This window comes from Canis lupus, chromosome 11 (assembly GCF_048164855.1).
Source record: "Canis lupus baileyi chromosome 11, mCanLup2.hap1, whole genome shotgun sequence".
Taxonomy (NCBI): domain Eukaryota; kingdom Metazoa; phylum Chordata; class Mammalia; order Carnivora; family Canidae; genus Canis; species Canis lupus.
The window spans coordinates 43,444,797-43,467,266 of NC_132848.1; the positions used below are offsets into that span (position 1 = coordinate 43,444,797).

The 22,470-nt window shown below is 39.3% G+C and overlaps 1 long non-coding RNA gene across 1 annotated transcript; it reads left to right on the forward strand.

Annotated features, from left to right (window-relative positions):
- The first annotated feature begins 307 nt into the window (after positions 1-307).
- LOC140642278 (uncharacterized) lies at positions 308-10,930 on the forward strand. Its single transcript, XR_012038765.1, has 4 exons — positions 308-474; positions 832-975; positions 7,181-7,237; positions 10,036-10,930. It is a non-coding gene; the product is annotated as an uncharacterized lncRNA (long non-coding RNA).
- The last annotated feature ends 11,540 nt before the right edge of the window (positions 10,931-22,470 follow it).

Sequence of the window (22,470 nt, forward strand, 5' to 3'; positions counted from 1 at the left end):
TTACAGCTAAGAGTACATTACTAAAAGAAAATCAAAGCAATTTCCAACTATGTGTGTGGATTTGGTGATTTCTCACTTCAGCTCTGGCAATTTTTATTTACTGTGTTCTGAAACTCAGTTGTTGGGTGCATATACTTTTATAATTACTTTCTTTGATGAATTGCCTTTTTTAAAAACTATTATGAAATGTCTTTCTTGGCAGTACTCCTGGTCTTAAAACCTACGTTGCCTGATATTAATAGAGCCACTTCAGCATTCTGATAGAGTACATGATATACTTGTGTCTTTTTACTGAATGTGTGCCTTGTAAACAGCATATACTTGGGCTTTGCTTTAATAATCCCGACTGATGCTTTCTGTCTTAAATTGGGGCATTTAGTCCATTTACTTTCTTTTTTTTTTAACTGCTCTAAAATTCTATGATTCTGTAGTATAATTTACTTTATCTTGAGTAGATCTGGATCCCACTCATTGGTAATGTTAAGAATATCTTAGACTCTCACAAGTCGATGTTGTATTTGCTTCATGCACACAGTGAACTGAATTCCCATTAGTTTCCTCCCATTACCATAAGCTTTTCTTTTTCCAGAAACTAGCTCCACATTATTGAGTCAACTAAGAATGTTTATTCAGGTTGTACTCAAAATGATTACCTTTATCAGATAAAGATCTATAATTTACAACATCTCTTAAATTTGTTTGTTTTCCCAATGTTTCTATAGCCAAATGCTTTGTTTTATATATTCTCATTACTCTGAAACATTATTTCAAAACAGATGTGATAGCTACATGGAATTATAGACATTTCTAATTTTTTTCAAATATTTGCAGAATTGAATTACACAAGATTGGTTTTGAATTTGCAAGTTCCTATTTGCAGTAGAAGAAATCAAAAGCATTGTTAGCACAGAGATTTTCTTATTCAAGAGAAGCACTGTACAAGATGATAAGTGCCACCATGATTTGACTTACTTGGTAAGTAGCCAAATATTATCTGAATGACACCAGAAATTGATATTATTGGTATTGGTATTATTTATTATTTATTACCCAGTCTAACAATTTCTGTCTTTAGAGAATTAAATATTTTAATGTAAATACTAATATTGGTTTTGTGTCTACCATCTTGCTACTTGTTTGCTATTTGTTTATTACTCTTAATTCATCATTTTCTGGCATCTTTTGGATTATTTTAATGTTGCATTTTTTAAAGATGTTATTTATTTATTCATGAGAGACACACAAAGAAAGGCAGAGACACAGGCAGAGGGAGAAGCAGGCTCCCTGTGAGAAGCCCAATGCAGGATTCAATCCTAAGACCCCAGGATCACAATCTGAGCTGAAGGCAGATGCTCAACCACTGAGCTACCCAGGTGTCCCAATACTGCATCTTTTTCCCTTTTGGCTCCTTACCTCAAAGTCTTTGTTTTATTTTTATTGTTGCTACTGGTTTCTAGGGTTTACAATATGCCTTTTAACTTTTCATAGTCTACCTTCCAGTAGTTTATACCATATCAATAAAATGAAAGAACATTAAAGCAATATATTTTCTCTTCCTTTAGGCTATTGCTGTGATACATATTACTTGTACATGAATTAAAGCCTTAAATACATGGTTAGTCATTTTTTACTTTAACCAGTAAATTATGTCTTAAACCCACTATCAAACAAAGAAATTATTTTGTATTTCCCCACATAATTACCATTTTTCTACACTCCTCATTCCTTCATTAAGTTTGTTTCTACCTGGCATCACATTTATTTACCCTGAAGAACTGCCTTTAACTTGCCTTTTTCATGGAAGTCTGCTGGTAATACATTTTCTCAGCTTTGCTTTGCATACAAATTTTTTTATTTCACTTTCCTGTATAAAAGGTATCCATGAATATAAAACTCTAGGTTAACTGGGTTTTTTTTTTTTTTCTGTCAGCATTTTACAGATGTTGTTTCATTATTTTTGACCTGGCTTTCAGGTCGAAAATATTTGACCTATTTATTGCTGGTTTTCAACAATTTGATTATGCATGCCATTGCTTTGTATTTATTCTATTTGTGGTCGTTGAGCTTCTTAGAATTGTGTATTTATTTTTTTCATCAAATTTTGAAATTTTCTCATGATTATTTCATTAAATATTTTTTGTATACAAATTTATTTCTTCCTTCTAAGACTCTTATCCTACAAGTCTCTGAATCTCTTTTCTTTCTTTTTTCCACCTTTTCTCCCTCTTTCTATGCTATAGTCTGTTTCTATTACCCTGTTTTCAAGTCCCTTTATTTTTTTCTTCTGCACAGTTAAATCTATTGTTAAGCCTACCGAGAGACTTTGCCAATGCAGATATTGTATGTTTTTTAGTTATAGGATTTCCATTTTTTTCTTTTTTATTGCCATTTCCTTATTTAGATGTCCTATTTGGTCCTTTACTGTGGTCCTATTTTCTTTAAAGTTTTGAAAGGAATTAAAATAGCTATTTAAAAGCCCTTTGTCATCTAATTCAATCATCTCTCTCATATCTGTTTCTATTTCTCTTGATCTGGGGGTCACATTTTCCTGCTTTTCTGCATGTCTTGTAATTTTTTTATTGTATGTTGGATATTTGGGATGCTATGCTGTTGTGTCTGTATTTTATTATTTTCCTTAGATTATTTCAAACAATGTGAATCTCATTCTAGAAGAAGTAATTTACTTGTGGATCTGCTTGATTATAAAGCTTTACTTGGGGGATGGGGGTTGTCTAGCATAGCCTTTACTCTTGGTGGATTAGCTCTACCTACTTCTCAGAGTTTCAACAAGATCTCTCCACTTTGACTTGGAGATACAATAAAGTATCTCCAAGTAGGAGTAAAATATCTCCTACCTCTTAGAGAGATTTGGACCTCATTTTTAGCTCATAGCTTCCTAGTAGATGTTCTTTGCTCGTTCTGTATTTATGTAGCTTAGTATTTAGCCAAATCCCCAAAGGACTCCCTTGCAGATTCCTGATGCTTCTCTATATAGTTTCCTTTCCTTTTGTATTCTTTTCCCATCTAGACATCTCCAAACTCAGATCACTAAGTATGACCACAGTAATGCTTGTGTTCTCTACCTTGCACCATAGTTCAGAAAGTGCCTGCAAGCAGAAATCTCAGATAATAAGGGAATTCCCTAAATAGCTTTCCTTCTTTAAAGTTATACAGTGCCTGCTGTCCAAAGTTTGGATGATATTTTTTCATAGGTATTGTCTAGTTCTCTAATTATTTGTGGTAAGAAAGCTAGTCCAACACCACTCTGTCATGATACTGAAAAACCAATTTTGATTACAGCAGTCTCCTGCACATCTTTTGGTAGATCACCACTATTTACAGAATAAACTCAAAATGCCTTAGCCTGAAAATCTGATTCAATTTACTTTATTTCCCACCTCTGTTCTTAAAATATTTTCTACCAAGAAAAATCTCATACTTTCAACCTAGTTTTTAGGATCAGAGCCTTTGGTTCAAATCCTGCCTGAGCTTTGGTTCTCTGATCTGTAAAATAAGGATAAGAACCATATGTACCCCATAGGAGTGGTGAAGAATAAATACCAGGATTTATATAAAGTAACCAGCATAGTGTCTGTCTTATAATAAAAGCTCAACCATCAGAGGTGTTGATGTACATATCCTTGTAATGCATCTCTCCCCAAGCAAACTGTAACTTCCTGAAGAACAGACTTATAACTACTTCATCTCTTTACTCTTCCCATAACTTAAAGCTGTGCCATAAACCATAATGGTTAAAAACATTGACCTTGTAACTAAACCCCCAAGGTTTATTCATTCATCTTGCAAGCATCTACTCAGTGCTATATGAATTAAATACCAAAGATCCATACAAAGCAGCAAGAATACCACTGCAAGCAAAAACAGATATGGTCTCTGCCCCAGTCAAGCTGACAGTCTAATGCAAGAAACAGACACCAATGAAATATTTACCAAAAACAAAAACAAACAACCACAACAAAATATGAAAAATGTATCCATGCTTCACTTAAATATATTTTACATCTCATTGCCAATTGCTTAAAATCATTCAGTGGCTTCCTACTGCCTTCCAAAGAAAGTGCAAACTCTCTGACAGTGGTAACTGTCCTGCCGAGAGGTACGTGGGATCAGTGAAAGCATGCAATGAGGAAATGTGACCTAGAGTTGTGCAGCCAAGGGAGGTCTCCCTGAGGAAGCATGACTGCTATGTGACAGACAGCATGAATTGCCCTTTTCTGGTGAAGAGAGGGAGGAAGAATAGAGCAGGCAAAGGAAACTGAACAGAGGCACCATGGCAGGAAGGAGGGTGGGGAACATAGAGAACCGAAAACAGAAGACAGAGGCTGTGTGTGCGCCACAAGATGAGGGTGGAGATGCCGGGTTCCGTCCTTGAGGTCACATTAAGAGTTTCCATCTTTAGGAGTGGCCAGGTGATTCCACCAGTGAACCAGGTGACTCCTGATTCTGGTTCAGGTCATGATCTCAGAGTCCTGGGATCGAGCCCCACATCAGGCGTTGTGCTTAGCAGGGAGACTACCTGCAGACTCTCTCCCTCCCTCTCCCTCCCCATCACTGGTTCACACACTCTTGCTCCTCTCTTTCTCTAAAATAAATAAATAAATCTTAAAAGCCAAAGAAGAATTTCCATCTTTAGCCTAAGAGCAGTGAGACACAGCAGTTTTAAGTAAGGAGACCAGTGTGGTTCTGCAATGCCAAGAGCAAAGTAGCAAAGTGCAGGCACAGATGGGATATCTCAGTGTTTCAGTTACTATTGCTGCTCAACAAAGTACCCCCAAATTTCTCAGCTTTTTTTAATCAAAATATAATTGACACATAACATTAGTTTTAGGTGAACAACATGGTGATTTGATAAGTCTGTACATGAGGCTACACTCCCGACATCTCTTACCAATAATGTGATTATGATGCCATTGACTATATTCCCTATGTTGTCCCTTTCATGCCTTAGAACAATCTTTTTATTATGCTGATTGACTTAGTGCTTCTACAACTTGGACAGATAGGGGTGAGGTGGAAGGTGGAGAGGGTAGAAGGCAAAGGAAGGACAGGCATGACTTGCCACTATTCTATGTGGCTTAGGATTTTTGCTGGAAAGACTGAAAACTGGGAGTGAATTGATGGCCAGGGTCTAGAACCATCTAAATGACTTGATTGCTCACTTGTCTAGGCTTTAGCTGAGATAGCACAGAAATTAGAACTGGCAACCAAAATGCCTACATATGGCTTGATTTCCTAAAAGCATGGGGATCTGAGCATCTCAGGGCTCTAACATGAGCATTCTAGCAAGCAAGATAAAGTTGCACTGCCTTTTAGGACTCGACTCTGATGTAACACAGTGCTATTTTAATGAGACTTTATTGGTCAGGGCAGTCCCTAGTGCAGCCAATTTCAACGGCACAGAACATAGACTTCACTTGTCAATAGGAGATATATCGAAGAGCTTCAGGTAGAGGAAATGTTTAAAATAGTGAAATCAAAAATAACACCATTTCAGTAGAGATAGTGGCAGATGAGGGTAGCTTAAACTGATGTGGTGGTAGCTGAGGTAGAGAAAAGTACTAAAGAGGTTACATTAGCAGAACCTGGTGATTGAATGGATATGAAGAAAAAGTAGAGGCTTCTAGATTGTGCAGCAGAACAGATGGTGGTGCCACTTAATAAGCTGTGGAACACAGGAAAAGGACTGGGACATCCATAATCTGGTTTGTGGGGTAGAGAACTTGAATCTGGTTTTGGAAATGCTGGGTTGGGAGGGACTTTGAGACATTCATATGAAAGTCAAGTAAGCAGCTAAATGCATGGACTCAACAGAGATACTGGGACTGGCTATGCGAGTTGTTACCATTTCAGTGGTCACTGAAATCATAGATGCAGGTGGGATCAGAGAGGGACTATCCAGTGAAAAGGAAAGAGCGACAAGCATAAATCTTTGAGCAACTTTAGCGTTAGCAGCGTGAAGAGGAGACAGGAGAGCAGTTCCGGAGTTAATAGAAAACAAAGAGTAGCTTGCACAGCAAAATCGCAGAAAAGAGAGGAGTTAGGAAAGGTGAGTGGTCAACAGTGTCAGATGCTGATGACAGACTAGATGAGAAGAGGTCTGAGGATCTAGTGCAGGGAGGTGATTATTGTCGATCATGAGATCTTTTTTTCCATAGTCATGGGTGCATTGTGGGAAAAAGCCTGTCTGAAATGGAGGTGGAAAGAGACCCGAGACTTTCATTCTGCAGTCACCGATGACCTCAGTGTGTTCAAAGCCAGTGAGTGAGTGCCACTACTGGCACTTTTAATCACTCTGCCTCTATAATTTCTCTTACTAAAGAGAGGCACCTCTTTGTTTACATTTTATGTTTCTCAGCAAACATATACCTCTCAGAAAACCCTCTTCTGTGCTTAATTTAACGGTCTTCCTCCACCCACCACCCACCTGCGGGCATCCTCCTGACTCAGTCTGGGCCCTCTGTCTCCCTCACAGCCTCGCTTACCTCGAGATTGCACACCTGCCCGTAGGATGGCGGCCTACATGCACATCTCCATCCCAGGTGTTTCTTCCTGTGCCCAAGGATTTCTGGCTGTTTCCAAGGCCAAATGCAGATGAGCTTGTTGCTGAAGCAAACAATGTCCCATACCCAAAGTTAAATTAAATTTGTCCTATATACTCTTCTTGCCACCGGCTCTTCTCTATTTCTAGTTCCCTATATCTCAAATTCTGACGTCACCTTCTGCTTTTTTGCTATCTTCTGGCTTCCTGCACTTATCTCTGCCTTTTTGCTTCTCATGGGCACACGCTTCCAAGGCAGTCTCCTGCATTCACCTGGATAGCATGAATCTCCATTTTCACAGCAATAACCCAGATCCAAGGATACACCTGTGTGGATCTAGGACCCACACATCAGGCTCCCTGATAATAGTTCCCCGAAGTCATCTTCTTGATGTGTTACTATCCTGCAATGTGATAGGCTGATTAAAATAGAAAGGGGAAGACTCTAGAAAATTAAGAATGACTAATAGATTCCAACTTGTTATCAAATCTGATCCTTTGGTGGTTCCCTAGACTGCTGTGTTAAGAAGAATTCTGAATCTCCATCCGGATTCTTGCAGGAATTCAGAGGTTGATTGGTGCTATTTGCTATTTTGTCATTTGTTTTGCTCTTTGTTACAGGATAGAATTAGCAGCCCTAATTGCAGGTCGAATCTTGGTAAGAACATTGGATGAAATGTAAGTAGGCCTATAATTTAATCTCAGTGAAATCATTAGGATATTCCATACAAATTCCAAAATTTCTACAAAATATGACTTACTAATAATGTATGTTAGAAGGTGATATGGTCCAACTTTTGCTCCTTTGCATCTTTTACATTATTAGTTTCATGTAGGTAGTTATCTCTTAGAGACCTATTTGTTACAAAGAGCTCTCAAAAGGAATGCCTGACCCAGAACATTTTAATGTATGGATCAATTAAGACCCACCAACACCTCCTCAGGTTGTGACACATAGCCCTGCCACTTTGCCTGTGCATTAAACAATATGGAGATGTAGCATCTGTCAAAAGAAGGCCCACCTTGGGAAAACACAACCTTGTTTTCTCTATATAGCTTTATATAGCTCCTAACACTTTCAGAGGTGATCATGTTCATGCACAAAATGGGCAAGACCAGGATGTACCACCATTAGACATTCTGAGAAAGTTGTTTCTGGTGATTGTCATATTTGCAGTATCATTGTGAATGCAACACGGACGCTACTGCATGGTGATATTATAGACTCAAATTTGGCTATAAAAACATTCCACATAAATTTTTAAAGATTTAAAATTAAGGTGAATGGTCCTACTGTGCATTTGCTCATTGTATAAGGATTAACTCAACTGCCATTGCCAGTGAAGCAATGGCTACTTTGGGGGGAAAAAAACATGTGCCATTAATGAAACCATATATTGACCTCTTGGTTTGACCCACCAGCCATTGGAGTTATTGGAATAATTTACCTATGGAAACTTTCAACAGATTTTCCAAAGTATTATATGAAGACTATATCAAGCACATATTGTCTGGCACATAGTAGATGCCCAAAATAGTTGTGCAAAAAACAAGCATGCTTTTTCAAAAAAAAAACCTTTGTCATTTACTGAAGATAGAACCATTCATCAGTTGCTTTCCTCTGATGAGAAGATGTCAAGAAGAGTTACCTGTTCTGCTTAAACATACTAATAAGAGCTACACGTAGGAGCAGTTGCTATGGGGCAGACACTTTGCTGAGCACTTTATAGCTATTATACATTTCTTTTCAAAGCAGCCGTAGGAGGTAGGCACTACAAGCACTTCATAGGATGAGGAATCTGAAACAGAAGTTAAAGAATTTCCCCAAAGTCACAGAAAGAAAAAGGAAAGAATCTCTAGCAGGCTAGTAAAAACTAGAGCTGGGACATGATCCCGGGCAGCCTGCTCCCAAGCTTCATTTAAATGCACCACTTCAAAACAGTCACATGTATCCAATGACTTGCACAGATTGTCTCAGTTAAGTGCTGATGGTGAGTAGAATCAGACTGAAACCAAAGGGTGAGGATGACACAGTAGAGGCAGATGCTTAGGTATGAAAGTAAAGAGACACCTTCAGAATTGCATTCCCTTTGATTGAAAAGGGCTGAAATGTATGTAAAAAGCAGCCATAGCCAGACATGACAGGAACAAAGGGATAGCTTATGGATAGTAGTGAACAAGAGGCTTCCAGAATGTTCTAGAAGATTTTTTCCAGGCTTACTGAGATATAATTAACATGTAATATTATGTACATTTAGGGTGTACAACATGCTGATTTGTACACATATCTACTGCTCAGTGATTACCACAAGGTTACTACAAGAGCACATCCATCACCTCACATAATTACCTTCTTCTTTTGTGTGTATATAGTGAGAACAATTGAAATTTACTTTCTTGCCCACTTTCAATTATACACTACAGTATTTTTAAAAAGGTTATATATATATATATATAGGTTATATATATATATATATAAAAGGTTATATATATATATATATATATATTTATTTATGAGAAAGAGAGAGAGAGAATGAGAAGAGGGAGGGGCAGAAGGAGAAAGAATCTCCAGCAGACTCAACATTGAGCACAGAGCCCAGTGTGGGGCTTGATCCCACAACCCTGAGATCATGACCTGAGCCGAAACCAAGAGTTGGACACTCAGTGGATTGAGCCCCTACAATGTGGTATTTTTAACTATAGTCACCATGTGGTATATTATTAGACCCCCAGAATTTCTTAATTTTATATCTGGAAGTTTGTACTCTGACCAATGTCTCCTCATTTCCCTCAGGCTCTGGAAACTACCATTCTAATCCATTTCTATGAATTCAACATTTTTAGATTCTACATACGAATGATATCGTACAGTATTTATTTTTCTCTGTTTGACTTGTTTCACTAAGCAAAATGCCTCAAGGTCCAACCATGTTGTTACAAATGGCAGCATCACCTTCTTTCTGTGGCTGTATGTGTGATACATATACCACATATTTTTTTTATCTGTTCATCCAGATACATGGATGCTTAGGTTGTTTCCACACCTTGGCTATTGTAAATAATGCTGCAATGAAGATGAGGGTGCAGGAATCTTTTAAAGGTAGTGATTTCATTTCCTTTAAATATCTACCCAGATGTGGGATTGTGGGATCATATGGTTATTCCATTTTTAACTTTTTGAAGAAGCTCCATACTATTTTCCACAGTGGATGCACCAATTTACACTCCCACCAACAGTGCTTGAGGGCTCCCTCTTCTCCACATCCTCAGCAACACTTGTTCTCTCTTGTCTCTTTAATAATAGTTACTCTTCCAGGTGTGAGGTGGTTTTGATTTGCATTTCCTTGATATTGAGCATGTTTTCATGTACTATTGGCCATTCATATGTCTTCTTTAGGAAAAAAAAATCTGTTCTGCTCCTCTGGCCATTTTTAATTCAATTACTATTGTTTTTTCTATTTCTCTTCCCTAACAAGGAGGATCTGAAAATCTCCTCTGTCCCTGTGTACAGTGAGTCTGCCAAGGGGAGCAGCTCTTTGTACATCTTTGCACATGTGAGTTTGAACTCCTGCAGGATCACACCCCTCACTGCACCGGCAGGATGGAGGGAAACCTCACCTCCTCAGATCTCCTCTTCAGATGTATCCTCAACTGCACCAATGGCCAAGGAGTCTGGGCCTCACTTTGTTGTCGAGCCCCTTCTTCTATGTTGTTTCTTAGTTGTCAGATGTCTATGAATCACTAAACCAGATGCCCACTTGGAGAAAACAAAGCAGCAGTACGAGTTCTGAAACTGATCCACCTCTTCTGCTGGTCAGATTCTTTGTGAATTAAATCACATACAGATTGAACTTGAATGCCCTCTACACCTTTGACCAGTGATATTAGACTCCTCAGACCATTTTTGGATTTTTGTTTTTAAGATGTGCTTATTTATTTGAGAGAGTGTGTGTGTGTGTGTATACACATGAGCAGGGGGGAAGGGCAGAGGGAGAGAGAGAATCTCAAGCAGACTCCCCACTGAGTGTGGAGCCCAACTTGAGGCTCGGTCTCATGCCCCCCAGATCATGACCAGAGCCAAAACCAAGAGTCTGATGCTTAACCAACTGAGCCACCCAGGAACTCCCTCAGACCACCTTTGGAGTCATTGCCTGACATCACAGTTCGGACTCAACCCTATGCTCCTTCTTGATGAGGTTTCCAGGATACTAATCCTCTCTGGGTTCTAGTCATTGATGAATACATACAAGACATCTGCTATGGACCACGATATATAGCCATCCTTAACAGTAAATCTGGATTAGAGAAAAAAAATAGAACCTCTTACCTCCTTCCTTAACACAAGTCTTGGAACCATAAGACTCTGATTTACCCTCCTGACTCTGTGAGCAAGGAAAGCCTGTGTCTGCTATCTAAAAAGATGGAAAGAATTAAGGATAAGAAGGAGGGAACAGATGGGAGATAAAGAGTAATCCCACCTGATAGAATTTCAGGGCCACAGGTCCATCCTCTCAGTAAGGGGCTGCGTGAAAGTCAGACTCCAGTCTCATCAGTAACAGAAGCCCCTTAAGGGGAACATGAAGAAGGGAAGATAGAGAATTTCCAACCTTCCCTGGTTATGAGTTTCTCTTAACTCCTCAGACTTAGCAAGCAAGCACGTGACTTACACTTTTGATATCTTCTTGGGAAGAAGAGATATGTGGTTGATCAGGGAAGTGTTGCTTCCTGTTTTGAGACTGTTCCAGTACACTCTGTTCTTAGGAGAAAGAAGATCGGTTTGGGCACTCAAATAGGATAGGGGTCGGCACAATACATCAAATACATTTCTCAACCGAGGACAAAAACTCATGGCGTAACTTAATCTCCTTCTAACCTTATGTTAGGCCAAATACAAGATCCATATAGATCAGAAGAAATACTCAGTAAGTCAGAATGATAATACAACAATATCCTAACTCCAACAACCAAAAAAGTTCCCAATTTATACTGGTTTCCATTATTACGATCTCAAGAAGAAATTGACCTTCAGGTCAATTTACCCTGAATTAAAGACCAAAAATCCAAATCATTTTTTACTTACTTTTTTTTTATCCTGATACTTAGCCAGGGAGCCCTGGATTCCTATAGTATGCATTTGGTTCTTTCCTATCTGATACCCCCCCCCACACACACACACACATACACATACACACAATTTATTTCATCCAGTGGTATCCTTTATGCATTCTATTTTCCCAAAATGCACTTAGGCCATATAGCATTTTTACATCACCAACCCCACTGATACTCATAAAATTTAAAAAACAAATCTCAGCCACTACAACTCATATCCCAATCAAATACAAATGATTTTCATTATTCCCAGTAATTATGTTCTATCAAGTCACTGCAAGCACTGGTTTGCAAACACTTCTTGTGCCAGGACACTAGCCAACTTCAACATCAGGCTTAGAGGTCAATTTAAGCCATGAAATCACCAACAAAAAGCACAAAAATGTAAAAAATCTTGGCACTACCCTAGACCGCCAAAAGGACCCTTGTGTGCAATAAGAGTTGAAAGAAGGCAGAGCATTGCCTTGTTCCACATCAAGTGGGAACATGCACATTGGATGAATCAGATTTGTGCTGCTCTGTGCATGTCCACGAATTCTGCTACAGCACCAGGAGTATTGGGTTCAGGGTTGCAAATAAAGTTTAGCGAATAGGGAAAAAACACAAATCCAGGATCAGTGAATAAGGAGGATGAAGTGCATGTTCTCAGAGCTCAGCTCTCATGGTACATTATAGACCAATGTCACATCACCTTGCAAAGACCCCAGAAGATAGCTAATTGGCCTGGAGGAAGAAACATAGATAAGGAAATGCGAAGAAAAGGAGAAAATCTTTTGTTAGCCTCACCAAGAGGCCTACTAGTCTGTGACTCTTTCTCAGCATCCTCGGTCCTCACATGTGATTGGAAGTTTTCCTCTAAATGGTAACTGGCACTGTGCTCACCATGTCCTGGAGGAAAAGATACCCTCCTCTGAACCCAGCCTTCTCGCCGAGAGAGCTTTGGGTCGTTGGCGTCTTGTTATCCACCACATAGAACCTACCTAGGAGGAGGCCTGTGGGATAACATTCCCAAATGTCCAGCACATACTGTGTTTTTCAGGAAACTACCAGGCTAGCAGCAGTAGTGACATCTGAGAGGCAAAGTCCAACACCAAGAAACCAAACCCCCAGACTTCTGGCGGCAGCCACTTGGCTTCAGCATTCAGCTGAGTGGATTCCGGGTGCTCTGGATAGGTGGATTCCTGGAAATCTGATCCTTTAGCAAGACCTCACCTCTCAACTTCAGGTGAATCTGCAGGCTCCAAAAACAGTGTGATGGATGGGTGCCTTAAAGACTAGGGCCCCTAGAGACTGGAAGGCCATGACTAGGAGATCTCAAGTGTGTGGGACTTTAGGCAGAAACCCATCTATTTTCCTCCCCTTCATTCTGTTTCAAATCTAGAAGTATAAATTGAAAACGTTCCAGGGCACATGTGCCTGAGACTTTTTGTTCTGGGATCATTACTAGGACAGGGCAGGGGGTGGGCAGTGGGAGTACTAGATTTGCTACCCACGTTCTGTTCCTTTTTATAAAATACATGCAGAACTTTCTGATGACCGGGCTACCTTCAGGTTCGAGAGGCCTGCGCACGAGCCCTGAAGCATAAAGACCCTCTGCTTCAAAGCTTTATGTTCATTCTGGATCCACAGTTGCACAGAGTCTGATGAAGTTTGTGGGACCCAGGCCATAGGCTCAACCACTAGCGGTGGCTGGTTTTTATCAGAAAATTTTCATAAAAAGGATGGGTGATCTTATCACATAGTAAGTCAGCCACCTTTTTGAATTGAGATTAAAACAAACAGACAAACAAAACTTTCACAAGAACCTAAAGGACATCTTAAAAGATTTGCTGTTGACGTGGCACTGAAGAAGAATGGTGTTTGTTTCTTGAACAAACACCATTTGTTTGTCTTGAAATAAACAAACAAAACAAACAAACAAACAAAAAAAACAAGTGTTGGTTCTGTAAGTCATAAGGGTAGTGTTCAAACGTTTGTTTTTTAGATGAAGGAGGACATATGAATATCAAGCTGGAGAAGAGAGGAATTTTGCTAGGAAGTAATGACCTTAAAGGAGAGGATAGACCTTTATAAAAGGGAAGGGAGATGCACTGGATCTAACTATTCCTGAAGACCAGGACATGCCCTTGACCCAGAGACAACTATGAAGGGGAGAAATGCAGGATCCAGGAGTAGACTAGGATGGCCACCTGGGAGGGATCCCAGAGTTCAGAACTGCCAGGAAGTGCTCTCTTAAACTCAAGATGGGGACCACGTCACATCTGGGAAATCCTCACCTAGATACAGACAACATGGTTTACACACATGTAGACAGATCTGGGGGTCAGAGAATATTTTAAATTTTTTTGAAGGGTTTCATGGTACCAGAGAACACAGAAACAGTCGTGGAATGTCCTCCTGGTAAGCATGCCAAGAGGATAGTGGGATGACGTCTTCAAAGAAAGATCCAGGGATGAGGAAATGAATCCCCAAGAGGTCCCAGCACGCCACACAGATGATACTGCTGCCCTGGAGAGCGTCCATCTACAAAGTAACTCCAGGAAGGTTAGTCTGTTTTAGCACAATATGTACTTGCGTGAAGAAGAAGAAACTCCTTAGATTACACCATCAGCCCCTTCAAATACAAGAATTCCATGATGCATGCACTCCAAAAATAAAACAAGAATTTATAGAGGTGTTTTTTTTTTAGGATTTTATTTCTTTATTCATGAGAGACAGAGAGAGAGGCAGAGATGTAGGCAGAGGGAGAAGCAGGCTCCCCGCAGGGACCCCGATGCAGGACTCAATCCCAGGACCCTGGGATTACACCCTGAGCCAAAGGCAGATGCTTGACCACGGAGCCACCCAGGTGCTCCAAAACAAGAACTTTAAACCCCACTGGGGCTATTTGACTCTCTCTCTCTCTCTCTCTCTTTCTGTATGTGTAAATAAATAAATATAGATAGATAGATGATAGATAGATAGATAGATAGATAGATAGATAGATATATGGATATCTATACCTTTCCTTTCCTAGTAAAGAAGAGGGCTTTTAGGAATTGATCTCATCTAATAGTGATTTAAACTCTGTCACTGAACTTAAGAATGGACACAAAGCTCTCTTACACGAATGTGTCCTCTTGCAAGGCCAAGGCACTAGATGTAGTGCCAGCTATGTGAGCTGGTAATGATGCTTCTGTTATGTTTACCAAACAAGAAATTCCAAGACAATTCCAAGCTGTTTTACTAATACAGTTAAAACTTCTTTTAGAGCTTATTTTTTTTTGGCTTTTTTTTCCCTTTTCGGATTTTTTTAAATGTCCCCACCATCTATGCAAATTACATTATATCACATCCCCTGATCACATCATATCAGCAAACTGCCCAACCGATTTGTTACCTCGAGGGAGAGCATACCCTGCAAAATCTAACAGGAAATGTCTTAAGGAACTCAAGGTCTCAGATGACCACATAAGGACCCAGAAACCAGATAAGCACAGCGGTTAGGAACAGACTTTTGAGGCCAGACAACCCGTACATGAAACTCCCCTACTGCTTACCAGCAATATAATCTTGGGCAAGTTATTTAGCATCTCCAAACCTCAGATATTTAACATCTCAAAACCTCAGTTTCCTTATCTGTAAGATGGAGGTAACTATTACAATTTCCTAAGGTTATTGTAATATTGCATGAGAAAATATAAATATAAAATGCTTGGCCCATAACAAAAGTACCACAAATAGTAACTACTCTTTTATATGTAATAGTATATGGCTTTCTTTCTTTCTTTCTTTCTTTCTTTCTTTCTTTCTTTCTTTCTTTCTTTCTTTCTTTCTTTCTTTCTTACTTTTTTAATTCCCAAGATGTTTCCAGCCCCACTTCCTCCAGAAAATGAGTAGTTATCTTGGAACAGACTTTTTTTTTTCTTGAGTGAGGTCACTTGAGTGTACTCTGAGGTATGAAACCTAGATGAGTTGGCAGTCACTGTCTTCACAGAATAATATGATTGAAACTTTTAAAAAAGATTTAAATGGACAAAAAGGCTGCCCTCATTTCTTAATTTCCAACAGAGCACCTCATGTTCAACTAGAGGAGTCAGTTTTAGAGATTTACTACTAGGTCAATCTTTCAACGGATTCCATCTTATCTGAGAACTTGCAAAGAAGAGAAGTCTGAGGAGTATAGATGTCTCTCATGTCTACTTTCCAATCTCCACACCTATGGAAGTAGTCTTTCCAAGAACTAGGGAATTGAACGAGTGACTTCCTGCTACCTTCTTTAGAGTCAGAAAGCCTATGATATGAAGACAAGAGTTTAGCTGATATGCGGTGCCATCAGCACATTGATCACCATGACATGTGCCTTCCAGGGAAAGTTGAGAAGATCCACAGCCATTGGGAGCATCTCCTATAGAACCAGATATGTTGGCTCTTAAGCTACACCTGAGTATTCAACAGAGCCCCAAGGGAGGAATTAACATTTTCACTGTGATCACACCGTAGCTGTTGAAATCAATGCACTCGATATTTCTACATATGCTAGTTAAACACAAAGAGAATTCTGCAGCTTCTTACAAAAGAAATCAATGGAGAAAGAGGATGTTAACAGTTGCCTGAGAGTGGCTGCCATTTTTTTGAAAACTTTCTATGTTCCAGGCCCTGAGCTAAGTCTTCATAATATATTAGCACATTTGTATGCTAAAGACAATTCTGAGATTAAGAAACAGAGATTAACACCATTCTGGTGTAGGAAACTGAGGCACTTAGAGGTAGCAGTCACATCATTAAGTAGAAAAGCAAGGATTGAGCCAAAGCTCAATCATCTGGACTCCAAATTCTGCTCTTGTGATTGACACTGTCTCCCAAATCTTTGTGTTTACTGTCTACTTCTCACCTGTCTTTTAAGTAAGTGCCTTTGGTTATAGAATAAGGAAATAGGGTATTGATTGTCTAATCAGTAACATTATCTGCACCATGTTGGCCTTATGTTTGTAACTGATGCCCAGTAACCCTGAGTAGATCACCGATCTAGACATGTTATGAAAATACACCACATGCAAGTTTCCTGCTCTCTAGAACTTTCTGTGCCAAGACAGATGTATTGACAGCATTTGCAGAGACAGATAAGATGTCTGAAGAAAAACACCTATGCTTAGAGAAGTATAAATATGTACCCCACAGAATAGACTATTCAAGAAATGCTTTTGGAAGCAAAAAGTTAACATGTTTCTGGAAATGACAGAGGGTCTCAGAGTTCTGTAGGTCAGCATTTTCTGAATTTTCTTCAACACAAAATGCTTGAAAATAATAATACATTGACCCAATGCTGTAAGGAGATATTTTACATGCTTAGAATAAAGTACAAAGCAAAGAAGATGTTACAGATGAATTAATTACTGAAAGAAATGTTGAAAAATTAATTTACTGTTTTTTAAAACAAAATTTAAAACTTAGTTGAATTGTCATCTTTTGTTAAAATAACAAAACATCACAACTAAATATAGAAAGTATGTGACAAAGAATACAACATAAAAAGATACAAGAAGAAAATAGTATATTGGGAATGAGGCAGGTAGCAATTTGAGCGCTCTTACCTGATAGCATCCTCAAATAAAATTCTAGCATGTTCAGGAATGGCTCCCAATTCTTTAAAAGTAGGTTATCTAAAGACTAATTTTTTTAAAGATTTTTAAAATTTTATTTAAAAGAAAGATGGTGAACATGAGACAGAGAGAGAATGAGCAGGGGAGAGGGGTTGAGGGAGAAGCAGACTCCCCACTTAGTGGGGATCCTGACGCAGGACTCAATCTCAGGATCCTGGGATCATGACCTAAGCTGAAGGCAGATACTTAACTGACTGAGCCACCCAGGTGCCCTAAACATAGGTTTTCTAAGAGAAATACATAAACAGAATTTAAGCTTTTTCCTTTTAATTTGATTTTAAATGTTTTACAGAGGGTACATATCTATTGCATTATTTATTTCTGTGTTTATTCTACTCAGTAGAATATTCAAGGAATAACAGTGACCCAAGGGATTATAGTTGAAGAGAAAGAGGTGTGCAGGGACAGTTGAATGTCTGTCCTTGGCTCAGGGTGTGATCCTGGAGTCCTGGGATCAAGTCCCTCATTGGGTGGGCTCCCTGAATGGAGCCTGCTTCTCCCTCTGCCTGTGTCTCTGCCTCTCTCTCTCTCTCTCTCTCTTCCCATCTCTCATTTCCCGTCTCTCTCTTCCCGTCTCTTTTATTTAAGAAATAAAAAGAAAGAAAGAAGTGTGCAGAGGGAATAAATGTAGATAAAGAAAAGAGAAATAGGGAAGAGTTCTCACTTCATCCATAGTGCTAAGAAACCAATCTTCATTGTAATTAAATACAAGTGTCAGTTTAGGTTCTAATTTTTTATGGTTAACAGCATAAAGGATCAGAGGTGACCAATGAGAAGGAGAGATACCAGTTAGAAGGCTCCTACAATCACTCCCACCAAGTAGTAGAAAAGGCTCAAATGTATAAAATGAGTTTTAGAATGGAGTAAGAAGGAGGAGAACGTTTAAGAGCAGAATCAATTAGGTTTATTTATTTATTTTGCATTGGAAGGAAAAGAGGGGAGGAGTTTGGGGGATACCCCTCAAGCAAGGTGGAATGGTGGAGAACTATTCACAGAGATACCAAATATTGGAAGAAGACCAGTTAGTGGAAAGGAATGGTAGTTTCACCTTTGGACGTGCTAATTTTGAGGTGCTGTCTTGACATGGAGATGTTAGAAATATAAATCAGTGAAATTATGGGCTAGATCTCTGAACTTGGATTTTCTTGAAATACAAATTGTAGTCAAGTCATGGGGATGATTGGGGTCACTCAGGAAGAGAACACAGAGCAAGAATGCAAAGGCAAAGACAGAGCCCTGGGGAGCTTGAACTCCTTCCTGGTGGGCAAGAGGGGGAATGGCACTTACACAGGGAGGGAAAGATGGAGAAGGATGGGGAGGTTTCCATTAGCCACCACTGTAGTCACTAATGACATTATTGAAAGTGATTTCAGAGGTGTTGAGGATGGCATGGGCAGCACACTGCGGGCTGGAAAGAAATGCTAGGAGAAGTGAGAATGCTCAGTTTGACTTGTGGTTGGTTGCTTGCAAACAGCAATTGCCATTTGAATACAAAAGACCACCATCTTCTCCTCTTAGAGACATGAAAAGGGGAAGATGAAGAAGCCCCCACAAGAGACAGGGTGTATTCAGAGGAAATAAGTATAGGTATAAGCTATAAGGTATAAGCTAAGTCCAAGAACTATAAATAATGTTCTCTGAAGAATTCAGGGGTGAAGGCAGTGTATCAACAGTGGAACAGTAACCACTCTTTCTGTCCTCTCTCCCATTCCCCCAGCACCTCACAACTAGGTCCTTCCTCGGATCCTTAGCATTCAGCTTAAATGATTTCCAGAGGAATCAAAACTCAGACTATTTCCTTTTCTGTATAGCTTGGGATATTTTCCCTATTCCATCACCCTTCAAATGCGTAATTTGTTCAAAATCTGTTTTTTCTAGACTGAGAGCTCCAAGAGGCTAGGAACTGTATGTCATATCTTCATTATTGTAACCCCACACAATAGGAGCTCAATAGATAATGTGTGGGATGAATGAATGAATGAGTCATTCTCTGGACAGAGATCCAGAGCTCACAGTGAAAAGGGCTGGCCTGGGGAAGGGGGTAGCAGTGGGAGAAAAAGTGAGCAGGGAGGTAAAATAAGGAAGTAGCAGGTGACTCAGAGGTATGTGAATCTTGGTTTGTGAAGGACTTGGATGAGGGGCAAAGAGGCAATAACTATTTTCAGGACTCTGCCTGTGATTCCAGCCTAAAGAAATTTCTGTTTTGATACTTAATTAGTAGCATTCCACTAATCATGGTGCAGGTAGCATCCTTAACCTTTGTTCAAGTGTCCAAACAAAAAGCTGGTGATGAAGTTCAGATCTGGTGCATGGGTAGCAAGTTAATGACCATCCATCGATCCATCCATCTATCCATCCATCTTTCTACCTATTCATTCATCAAAACTTACTGAAGGCCAGGCACCATTCTAGGGTGTGTCTAGTGAATAAGACACAAACCCCTCCACCCTCACAGATTAGTGGAAACCATGAATAAATAAGATAATTGGATTTTGGAAAGTGATGAGTACTAAGGAGTGAAATGAGAATTAAGCAGTGAAAAAGAATATTTTTCCATCTCTTTGTGTCTTCCTCAATTTCTTTCAGAAGTGTTCTATAGTTTTGAGGGTATAGATCCTTTACATCTTTCGTTAGGTTTATTCCTAGGTATCTTATGCTTTTGGGTGCAATTGTAAATGGGATTGACTCCTTAATTTCTCTTTCTTCAGTCTCATTGTTAGTGTATAGAAATGCCACTGACTTCTGGGCATTGATTTTGTATCCTGCCACGCTACCGAATTGCTGTATGAGTTCTAGCAATCTTGGGGTGGAGACTTTTGGGTTTTCTATGTAGAGTATCATGTCATCGGCGAAGAGGGAGAGTTTGACTTCTTCTTTGCCAATTTGAATGCCTTTAATGTCTTTTTGTTGTAGGATTGCTGAGGCTAGGACTTCCAGTACTATGTTGAATAGCAGTGGTGAGAGTGGACATCCCTGTTTTGTTCCTGATCTTAGGGGAAAGGCTCCCAGTGCTTCCCCATTGAGAATGATATTTGCTGTGGGCTTTTCATAGATGGCTTTTAAGATGTCGAGGAATGTTCCCTCTATCCCTACACTCTGAAGAGTTTTGATCAGAAATGGATGCTGTATTTTGTCAAATGCTTTCTCTGCATCCAATGAGAGGATCATATGGTTCTTGGTTTTTCTCTTGCTGATATGATGAATCACATTGATTGTTTTACGGGTGTTGAACCAGCCTTGTGTCCCAGGGATAAATCCTACTTGGTCATGGTGAATAATTTTCTTAATGTACTGTTGGATCCTATTGGCCAGTATCTTGTTGAGAATTTTTGCATCCATGTTCATCAGGGATATTGGTCTGTAATTCTCCTTTTTGGTGGGGTCTTTGTCTGGTTTTGGAATTAAGGTGATGCTGGCCTCATAGAACGAATTTGGAAGTACTCCATCTCTTTCTATCTTTCCAAACAGCTTTAGGAGAATAGGTATGGTTTCTTCTTTAAACGTTTGATAAAATTCCCCTGGGAAGCCATCTGGCCCTGGACTCTTGTGTCTTGGGAGGTTTTTGATGACTGCTTCAATTTCCTCTCTGGCTATTGGCCTGTTCAGGTTTTCTATTTCTTCCTGTTCCAGTTTTGGTAGTTTGTGGCTTTCCAGGAATGCGTCCACTTCTTCTAGATTGCCTAATTTATTGGCGTATAGCTGTTCATAATATGTTTTTAAAATCGTTTGTATTTCCTTGGTGTTGGTAATGATCTCTCCTTTCTCATTCATGATTTTATTAATTTGAGTCTTCTCTCTCTTCTTTTTAATAAGGCTGGCTAATGGTTTATCTATCTTATTAATTCTTTCAAAGAACCAACTCCTGGTTCTGTTGATCTGTTCCACAATTCTTCTGGTCTCGATTTCGTTGAGTTCTGCTCGAATCTTTATTAACTCCCTTCTTCTCTTGGGTGTAGGATCTATTTGCTGTTTTTTCTCTAGCTCCTTTATGTGTAAGGTTAGCTTTTGTATTTGAGTTCTTTCCAGTTTTTGAATGGATGCTTGTATTGCGATGTATTTCCCCCTTAGGACTGCTTTTGCTGCATCCCAAAGATTTTGAACGGTTGTATCTTCATTCTCATTCCATGCTCATGGATTGGCAGAATTAATATTGTGAAAATGTCAATGTTACCCAGGGCAATATACACGTTTAATGCAATCCCTATCAAAATACCATGGACTTTCTTCAGAGAGTTAGAACAAATTATTTTAAGATTTGTGTGGAATCAGAAAAGACCCCAAATAGCCAGGGGAATTTTAAAAAAGAAAACCATATCTGGGGGCATCACAATGCCAGATTTCAGGTTGTACTACAAAGCTGTGGTCATCAAGACAATGTGGTACTGGCACAAAAACAGACACATAGATCAATGGAACAGAATAGAGAACCCAGAAGTGGACCCTCAACTTTATGGTCAACTAATATTCGATAAAGGAGGAAAGACTATCCATTGGAAGAAAGACAGTCTCTTCAATAAATGGTGCTGGGAAAATTGGACATCCACATGCAGAAGAATGAAACTAGACCACTCTCTTTCACCATACACAGAGATAAACTCAAAATGGATGAAAGATCTAAATGTGAGACAAGATTCCATCAAAATCCTAGAGAAGAACACAGGCAACACCCTTTTTGAACTCGGCCACAGTAACTTCTTGCAAGATACATCCACGAAGGCAAAAGAAACAAAAGCAAAAATGAACTATTGGGACTTCATCAAGATAAGAAGCTTTTGCACAGCAAAGGATACAGTCAACAAAACTAAAACACAACCTACAGAATGGGAGAAGATATTTGCAAATGACATATCAGATAAAGGGCTAGTTTCCAAGATCTATAAAGAACTTCTTAAACTCAACACCAAAGAAACAAACAATCCAATCATGAAATGGGCAAAAGATATGAAGAGAAATCTCACAGAGGAAGACATAGACATGGCCAACATGCATATGAGAAAATGCTCTGCATCACTTGCCATCAGGGAAATACAAATCAAAACCACAATGAGATACCACCTCACACCGGTGAGAATGGGGCAAATTAAAAAGGCAGGAAACAACAAATGTTGGAGGGGATGCAGAGAAAAGGGAACCCTCTTACACTGTTGGTGGGAATGT